The sequence below is a fragment of the Strix uralensis genome, chromosome 14, assembly GCF_047716275.1.
Source record: "Strix uralensis isolate ZFMK-TIS-50842 chromosome 14, bStrUra1, whole genome shotgun sequence".
NCBI lineage: Eukaryota > Metazoa > Chordata > Aves > Strigiformes > Strigidae > Strix > Strix uralensis.
The window spans coordinates 20,382,435-20,392,593 of NC_133985.1; positions in this window are offsets into that span (position 1 = coordinate 20,382,435).

Here is a 10,159-nt window from a genome sequence, read left to right on the forward strand (position 1 = left end):
GTAATGGGTCACACCAAAAATGAACCAGCTGAGAGTGGCTGGTGCTCAGGCTTGCAAAAAAAAATGAGTTAGAGAATGAACACAGCATGATGCTTCCCCAGTGTCCTCTCCTGGTTCTGGCAAGCTGGTGTGTAGGAGCTCCCCACCCTGAGGCTCAAGCCCAGGCCACCATGTTTCCCACTGACCAGCTGAGCTGCAGGACTGCTGCCAGGATTTAGTTGTACTTTTGTTTGTTCAGAAGCTATTGCCCTGTGATTTCACTGGGTGCTCCCTTCTTTTGTCTTATGACCAAAAGGACTAGTTACGCCCTACTTGATTTGTCCACGTACACTTTTACTGATCCCTGCCATATTCCCACTCCACCACCTCCTTCCCAAGCTGAAATCCTTCTGGTTAGCCTTTTTATGGCAGCAATTACACATTCCCACCTCTGGATCACTGCTCTCCAGACTATTCGCTGTCTGAAATCTCCTTCGAGAGGGGCTACCAGCCTCCACATGTGGGCATAGCTTCTAAAACAGGAGGGGCGAAACAGCCCCTCCTCGCCTGTCCCCCCCAGGCTCGCATCCAAGAGGCGAGGCGTCTTTGTTAATAATTTTTTACAAACTTCAGAGGACTTTCAGACTGAAGGAGAAATTATTTTCCCTGTTGATAGATGCTGCGAGGGTGAAGAGGGAGGGTGTCACTCTGCGGTCCCCCCCACGCATCCCTGAAGCACCCAGCGCCTTGAGTCATGCCAGAGGCTCGGTCCTTGTCCCTTGGCTGCTGTCACTGCTGGGGACACAGCCCTGTCCCCAACCCTGCTCCAGCCCCGTCCCTCCCCCAGGTGCCCACACTGCTCCTCTGGAGGAGGGCTGAGCATAGGGTTTCAAGGCGCTTTCTCCAGCATTGCTGTAACCAGCTGACTACACTCCTCCTGGCCCCAATTTAACTTTATATCATTAAACAACAAGGTACGGTCCAGAATATCTAAAGCCTTTGAGTGGTCAATGTAAACTACACCCGTCAAAAGCTCCTGATCCCCAGCCAAAGCTAACTCATTAGGTGCCAGAGAAACAGCACTGGTAACACTGTTTTTCTTGAAATGCTGACTGCAGTGGGGATATTATATGAGGAATGTTTAAATGGAATATAATTTTTACTTGGTCGGTAATAACCCTATGAGGTTTATAATTGCTCAGGTCTTACAGGTCATGAGTTATTAAAATGCAGTTATTAATTTTGCATACCTACCAACGTCTGGTGTAATGCTCCGAGAGACAAAAGAAACATTTTAGTGATTGGAAAAGAAATCAAAGCTGTTCTCCAAGGTGGCAAAAAGGAGCAGCGGGGATGGTGGGAGCAGGATGGGCAGGGAGGAGCTGGTGGCTGAGCAGCCCCAGGAACTCCCCTCTCTCACACCATCCCCAAGCTTGTGCACTGCAAACTTCTCCCTCAACGATGGGGCAGAGGAAAGAGGAACTTGCTCTTCGTTTCATGTTCAAACTGTTCTAAATCAGGGAGAAACAGACCCAAAACTACTTATAGTGATTTTTGGTGGGGAGCATTAACTCCAGTAGAACCCAAGCAGGACCAGGACCTGCCGCCTGTTCTCAGGACCCAGAGAAAGGTCTCAGCAGTGCTGGGCTGGAAAGGGAAACCAGGGAGCTCTCGGCTCACCTCAGTTCCTGGCTGTGCTTGGGGCAGGGACAGAAGCAGCGCTGTGGCTGATGTGGATGAGCCCTTCTGGCTGTCCCTGCATGCTCTTCCTGCTCTGACATCCTGCTGGGGCTTGGACCTGGAGCACGAGTGGTGGGGAGATGAGCCAAGCTCTTCTTGCAGAGCAGAGGTCACTCCTGATGCCACCCCAAGGATCGGGGATGCTCTGAGGAGAGCAAGATGACAAAAAATGTCCTGGAGGATTACGAGCCTTTCCCTCTCCTCACCGTTAATCAGAGCAGGGTTAATACACTCGTGGGAGTGTTTGGCAATTTGCAGTTTGAGGACTGGCTCCAAGGGTGCTGGGCAGCAGGACAGTTGGGGGGGATGGGGATGGGGATGGAGATGGGATGGGGATGGGAGTAGATTCTTTCCCTCCCTGCTCCTGGCCTCCCTGCTTGTAGCTAAACATTTTAGCCAGGCTTTCAGAGTTGCTTTTGTTCTCTTTTTGCCTCTAAAAACCTGCCAGGGAAATGCTGTGCTAACATGTTAGCCAGTGTTGTGCTCGGCACATGAAGGGAGAAGGGGGGGAACGTACAGGCACCGAAACCCGGAGGTCACTGCACCGATGAGAAGCACAGAACAGGCTTTGTGCAGATTTGCCCTGCCAGCTCCCTTCATTCTTGACTTGAAACACTTGCTGATAATCCACTCCTTGACCTCTCCTACACAGGATGCAGTGTCACTATATGGAAGCCATATGGAACAAAGGGATCGCTCTCAATACATGCTGAGCATAAAAAATAAAGTTTTCAATGGCACCGTAACCACGGCAGCTGGGTCGGCTGTTTGCCAGCGTGCCCTCATGTTGGCAGCTGGAAGCTCGTGTGCCTGGTATGATAAAGCGCGGCGTATCAGGCTTTAATAAGAGGCATTTCAGCCAGAGGATATGTTTGTACCTCTCTACAGCCAAGCTAGCTCCTGAATTTATTGTCCAGCTTTTTTTCCCCCTTTGAATAATCATTAAAACTGTGAAATGCTTTCTAGAACATGAGAAACAGATATGATTCTTGATGTTCCTGTTCCTTTGAAGGAGGATACCTGGTTCCCATTAATAACCTACGTGTTATGGGATGGAGCTATGGACAATTTGCTTTCTAGTGATTGCAGATTGAAGTACAAAAGCTCAGGAATACTCAGAAAATACATTGAGTTTTTGCTCCAAATGTTTTAAATGTGCACGCATATCTCATGTTTAAAATTTAGAAATACCCCATGATTTGCTGACAGGATTTGACCAGCTCCCGCCAGGATAAAGAACCTACTTGTGTTTTGGGGGGGAAGAAGGGGGTGATCAACTGAAAAGTTGCATTACAGTGCAAAGAAACAGTAAGACTCAAATTTTGCCCCTTCAGTACAGAAACAAGTACAAGGCTTCAAATAAGCCTTAGAGGGATGGAGCTCCATGTAAGGTTTCGACCTTCTTGTTCCATCTTTCTTCACTAATCTGTCTCTAATAGCAGAAAAGATGTTCTGGCAGATGCAAAAGCCACCTGATGACCAAATTTGAGATGGTGTTTCCATCTCACTTTTATCGACAAGGTGCTAGTCATACCCTGCCCTGCATTTCCAGCACTTCTGGAGCAGATGGCTGGAGGCAGATTACAACCAGCGTCTTGTCTCTTTGCCTTTCAGGAAGGGTTTATTGGAAATCTCATCTGCTCCCATTGGTTTGGTCCCGTGCCAGCTCTAAATGAGAAATGGCCCATTTCCCGCTTCATTTCCCCTTCAAAATTCACAGGGAGTGCTTGGCAGTTTTCAAACCAAGCCCTGACCAAAAAGCCCAGCACAAGCTAAATCCATAACCAGAAGCAAAACCCAGTTACTCAGCCCAGTGCTGCTGCACTGGCACCTCTTTAGGGGAGACTGAGTTTTGCTTGTTTTCAGCATCTCTCGCAGAAACCCTCCTTCCACACCAGAAAGGAGCACACATATTTTTTGCAGGTCATCTAGATGGCTGATAGTAAGAAATTCCTCATCATATGGCAGGGCACAAGCAATGGCTTCTTCAGCAACACGAGCCAAAGCCTTCTCCAATTTTCAGTCAGGAAGAAAGGGGGGTTAGTTTGGGGCCAATTATTTAATTATTAGGCTTAAGAGTTCAGTATCCCTTAGGAAAACAACAGAGAAAAATGTGATGGGTTTTAAAGCAGAGATTGAACGTCCTTCCTCGCACACAGATCTCAGCTTGCTACTCCACACTTTTGGGTGGCAAAAAAAAAGGAAGGCAAAATGTGTCTTTTCTTGTAAGCTAGCAGCTGACCTCAGCATAGCCTGAGGGCATTTTAAACCTATCTCTGCCTTTATTATGTGTGTCATATGCCCCTATTCATCCTTTGTAGTTTAAAGCAAAAATGACCTTTTATAGCTATCTAAAGCGTAATTTTGCTCATGTTCTCCACTCTCACCATTTGTTTCGAGTTAAATATCAAACAGATGTGCACCCATTTTTTAAAAAAAATGTTTAATATTAGAGAGCATGCCCTCATATAAGACCGGGAAAGCCTTTCAGGGAAATAAGCCTTTCAAATAAAAAGGCATATTAGTAAATTTTAAGGTGATTTTAACTGTATATTTTCAAGCATTAAAGGAAACAGATCCAGCAAGCCATAAAGTGACAAGTGGGAGGTGGGGAAAGATATACGGTACTAGTTTGAAAGAGAAATTAGACCTGGAACAGGGTGGAAAAATCCACCTACCCTGGAGCTATTTGGATTCACAGGTCTGGGGGTAGGGACGTTGTAGCGAGGGAGGGCGGGCTGAACACGGGAAGGGGGCATCAGCTCCATCCTTCACCCCCTGGCAGACACAGGTTACCGACCATCCAAATCACACCATGGAGAAGGTGGCAACCTCCGGGCTGGTTTTATACCTCATACTAAGAAGTACACAACGGAGAGTGCAGGTTTCTCAAAGCCAGCTCTCAGTTTGAATATTGTGCTGTGGCTCCAATGAAGGTATCAATCAGCTCAGTCAGGGCTTTGTTCCAGTTCCCCTCCTGACTGCAGCACTGATGGTGCAGAGCTGCATTAAACATTCCACATCCCCTAATATTTCTTGGCGTTGCACATATTTAAAGTTCAGAACTAAATTACCTGGCTCCCATGATCTGCAACAGCCATCTCCTCTGATGGTTAATGCTGAAATTAAAGTATTTCCATGTGGCTGCTTGAATTTCTTCTCCTGTAGGAACGGACTTTCTCTGCTGACACATGCCTGCAAATTACATTTCCATTTGGCACCAAAGGCAGTTTTACTCTATTCTGGGGCTATTTCATTTGCAGTTTGTGGCACTGGGGAGGACAGCTGATGCCTTTGGTGTTTTACAAAACTCGGGTTGTGTCTGCTGGTACAGTTCAGGAAGATGTAACTGGTTATCACTCCATTAGGCTGCTGTAGCAGTACCTGAAACCCTGAATAATCTGAAGTCGTTTTCCTTAATGACTGCTTAAGGGAAATGATCCTGTTTCCATCCACTTAGCTTTGACAATGCAACCAAGCCCAGGGGTCTGCAGGAATTAGAGCTTTGAAGGCTTGGGGAAATAATTCTCTTGCTTGCTCTCTCTCTCTGTTTCTTTTACAAGCCAGGCTGCCAGCTTGCACATCCACGGCAGTCTCACAGATTCAACTGTTTAGCTTCACTGCAGTAAATGAAATACAGTTTCCTCAGCTTTGGGCAAAGGAAAGGACATTTCTGTCTCTTTTAATCCCTTTACTTCTCATGAGCAGCTGAAGTGGGAATGGAGTATAATTAACGTTTTGAGAAGGGTATCAAGGCTCCTCGAGGTTTATTTCTGACTCTGCTGCTCTTGCTGAGGGATCTCTTCACCAAGGACTCAAAATTCAGAGGGCTGTGGAGCCCGGGGTGGATGACCAAGCCTGTGTTTGGGTAACTTTTGCATACCCCAGGCATGGGCCATGAAGAACACAGGCACCTGGAGGTCACAGCAGCCACGGGACTGGCTAACGGAGCAGATCCGTCAGATCACCATGGCACTGGAGAAGTTGCATTGCCAGAGCCTTGCAGGGAAGGGAAGTTAATGTGTATTTTCCATGATAACCGAGATGACCCACCACTGCGAGGCACGGCCATTGCATCATGAACTTTAAGGTGAGAAAGCACTAGTTTCATCCAGGCGAATTTGTTTCTCTGTTCACCTACTTAGTTAAATTATGAAGTCTACCACCACCATCTAGGTCCAGCACGGGGTTATCAGTCACTGAATCAATGTGGATTTTGATTGTGTTTGTTCACAAAAGAGCAGCTCAGCCATTTGGAGGCCTTCCAGCCTGATCCATCTCTCCGCAAGTCAATGGAACTGAAGTTGGGTCCTTCGTTCTTTCAACAGGGAAGGAAAATTAGCCCAAGTCAGGCTGGAGAATGAGAACAGTAGAGTACGCAGCTGCATTATTAAGGCAACTCAAATCACAACCCAACAGAATTCAATAGTGTTTTTTAAATTCAGTCCATTAAATCACAGCAACCCAATAAAACCAGCTTTTCACTCTAACTATTGAAAAAGAACAATGAAATTATCGCTGCTTGCTGGACCTGTTACTCAGCTCAGTAGGATTTTCCCATCCTTTGCTGAGAACAAATACAGCGGCTGCCAGAATGTCAATGTGTGGTACTAAGCAGTGAGAATCATTTAGATTCCAAACCATCCCATCCTAATCCTTGCCTCCCCACCAGCCGAGTTATTCGTCGGATAACCAGAAACACCTGGGTACAAGGAATTTCCTGCTGCAATTCAGTCTTAATTTCCTCAGATAGTAAAAACCTAAGGCTCGCAAAGGTGAAAGAAACCAGCAGTCAATCAAGTAAATCACCACCACCACCACCGCAGCAGTGATAGTACATTCTAAATTAAATTTTAATTCCCACCTGATGGTTCACCGGGAGTTACTTTTATACAAACCATTCATCTGACCCACCTTTGTATTTCAGGCGATTTGTTGGGGTCCCATTAGTTATTAACACCCATCCAAGTTCAGAACGGCTTTTTTCTGCGTTTGTGATCAGAATCAAAATGAGAAGCAAAGGCGGAAAAGTCTGTAGGTATTATCTGGACAGATACATTAAGGCTACCCCAACAATCTTACTGCAACGAACAACAAAATTGACAAGAAACTCCCAAGTTCAAACACAAAGTATAAACAGGGCAGATTTGGGATCTTTAATTTTTATTTATTTTGGGGTTAGAAAGTGGTTATCATGCTTGCTGGGATCATGCCTAGAGATGAGCTTTGTCAATTCTCCTTGTGGTCAATAGTCTTAGCAGCAAAAATATCTGAGAGCTTGGCACAAACCGTGTGACATTATTCCTCAAAGAAGCTCGGACATGAATTAGAAAAGGTGATCAGCGCTGAGGCATATGGGCAGCGCTGTCTGGAGGAAAGCAAGAGGAGGCATTTCAAACCAGCACTTTCAGCCTCTCATCACCTGGATTAATTAATTAAATAAATAAAAGTAAACCAAGTCTTTAAAGCCAGATTTTTAAGAGGGATATTCATGGAGTTTCCATTTTTACATGCTCAACACGGCATCTGCAGTCATTTTTGTTTGCGATTCTGCCAGATCTGTCAAAGTAACACACATAATTAAAGGATGTTTTGGCAAAATTTGCCACAAAAAAGCTGAAGAGGAAAAAAAGAAGTGAATTCAATAGAAGATTCACCCAAAATTGCTGACATTCCTTTTTTCTTCTCAGTAAATCTAAATATGAATATTCACAAATGTCTCTGAAAACTAGATTCTTTATCCTAAGAAGACGCTTTGCTAGGCAGCTTCCTGACACACTTGAAGGCAATTAAGGCCAGGAAGCTGGCTGTCCTCACTAGGCGGGGGACAATGGCCTTACGGGCTGTGTTAACAGACAGCTGTCAATACCAAAGGACTGAGACCTCCCCAGCGAGGGTGGCTTTGGGTTTTATTGGCAGGACCTATGAGACAGGCATTTCAAAAACATGTATTGTAGCTCCAGCATCCCAACCACTGAGAAACGTAACTGCACACTTCTGTGGTGGGAGGCCCTTTGCCTCGTGGGGGAAGAAAGAAATATAGCTTTCTCAATTAGCTTTATAATTATTTTGAGCTGAAAAATGTTGTGGTTATCTATGTGAATGCAGTAGCATCTTTAAGGAAGAAATTTGCTCTGACACATTGCAACGTGGGCTTTTTAAAGAAAACACTAATTTAGAACAGTCATATTATTTGTGTTTGAAGAGCAACAGTGTGGCAGCTGGAACATCTATTTTCAGTGGTTCAGTAACAAACTTTATGCACCAGTTGCCTCTCACATCAAGATCAGTGCAAGGCAGTTGAGATCTTTCCAGACCCTGAGCCAAAGCAACAAAGCAGGTGTCAGTGCCTGCAGTGATAGGCAGCATCAAACCAAAAGTAAAAAGTAAAAAGTAAAAAGTAAAAAGTAAAAAGTAAAATAAAAAAACCTACAACAAAGTCATACAAAATTCTGCCATTGCAAACTAGGAAACAGCATGGGATGTTACAGCAAGAACTGAGTGATGTTCTGCCAGAGTGAAATTTGTGTTGGAAAACTGGAATCCTGCGCTCACAAGGAGAAAACAAAGCAGACATCATGTTCAGGTCTTTATCCTTTCTGATTCCTGTCATGCTACAAAGCTGATCACAGCCAGGAAAGGCTCCCAGAGTCAATGTCACTCTGTAATATCTCATATGTACTGCTGGGACCTTTTGCAAGAGGAGGAAGATCTCAAGCAGATGCCTCTGTAGGGCTCAACTCTTCATGGGTCAGCTAAGTCCTTGAGACTTTGTTCAAGTGAAGCCAAAGGAAGAGCTGTCAAACCCCAAGGGCAGCATTTCAAATCCACTTGGTCCCCAAAACCTGCCAACATGACAGGTCAAGATAAGCCCTGGTCTTGAAAGGGAGAACATCTGCAGTGAAGAACAGTTTCCGCAGACCAATTTCCAGCCTATGACATGCTGATTTCCCAAGCACAGTGTGTTTTCATTACTGCTCTAATGATACACGTATACATGGTTGACTGAACACGGACTGCACCAGGAATAACAAACATAATCATATGAAAATAAGTGCTCTTTCTCAGGGGTGAAGATCTCTTTCCCCTTCTTCAAGCTTTTCTGTATATTCCTCCCTTTCTGTTAGCCTGGGCAATTTTTTAATTCATAAACTATATTCCGTAGGTGGGATTTTCCAGCACCTTGTCTGTTTATAGCAATTAGGATTGCCTCTGTAGTGATATCATGTCTATTTAAAAATGTTTATCACTCTCTACTTTAACCAAATTTCAAAGCATATCTGCGTTGCCCAGCAACAGAAAAAAGCTGGCTGCTGTTTCCTGAACAGAAAATTAGAAGTGTAATCACCTAATGTCATCCTGTTCATTGATAATTAAGTAAATTATGTTAAAGAAAATGCCTCATATTAAGGTTACAGCAATGATTTTTCCTTCCACCTGCAGGATCAGATCTTGGCTCCTCCTCTGTGGTTTGCTGAGCAACCTGAAAAACTTAATGTTTGATGAAAGGTGTTACTCCTAAATCCTAGTCACTCAGGACAGGCTCAGAGCTGTAACTCCAACCAGGTCTTGAGACAGAGGGAGGAACCCAGACCTCTTGAAATTCATCCCAATGCTCCAACCACAACATGAGCCTATCAGAACAGTTTACAGCTAGTTTCTCTAGGTCTTCATTGTAGTCTCTGCTCCCCACGGCCAGGAGACCTGCCCAACTCCAAGGTCCTGCATATGCTCACATCTCAATGACACACCAGTAATACTCCTTGAGGTCTGCTCTTCCCAATGGTCCTCTTGGCCTTAATTCAGGTATATTGGCCCCTGTGTGCCGCTGGATGCAGTGTGCTCCAGTAACAGCCTGGTCCCATCGTGCAAAAGATGATGAGAACTGGGTCCTCCAGTGCTCTTCTCAGTGCCCGGGAGAGGAAGCCATGGGCATCCTGAACAGCTTAGAGTCTTCATAAAATAAAAGCAATTAATTTTAATCCCCACTAGATGGTGCAGGAAGTCAATAAATGTCAATCGTCTTCTAACACTGGACTTGTCTTTCAAGCACTTCCATATTCCACTGCAAATACCTCATCAGACGGTTTCTGTCATGAAGCCCTAAGCAAGGCTTGAACTGGAATCTGAACAGTACCTGAACTCCCTGCCATGCACCAGAAAGAGTTTTTAAACATCTTTGGGGCATAGTTCTGTGTGTTTGTACAGCACACTATTATTTTGAGGAATAATAAAAACAATACTAATACCCATACAATACTACTAATACTACCCGTATAGGAATTACTTGTAAGACTTTACAGAAGTCTAGTTCTGCTGACATTCAGAACTTCTCTATGAGATTTAATAGGCAACTGCTTCCTTTTTCTATAATAGGAAGGTTTAATGTATCAAAAGACAAGATCTGTTGTCTTATAATTAGATTGTAAATGATTTGAAA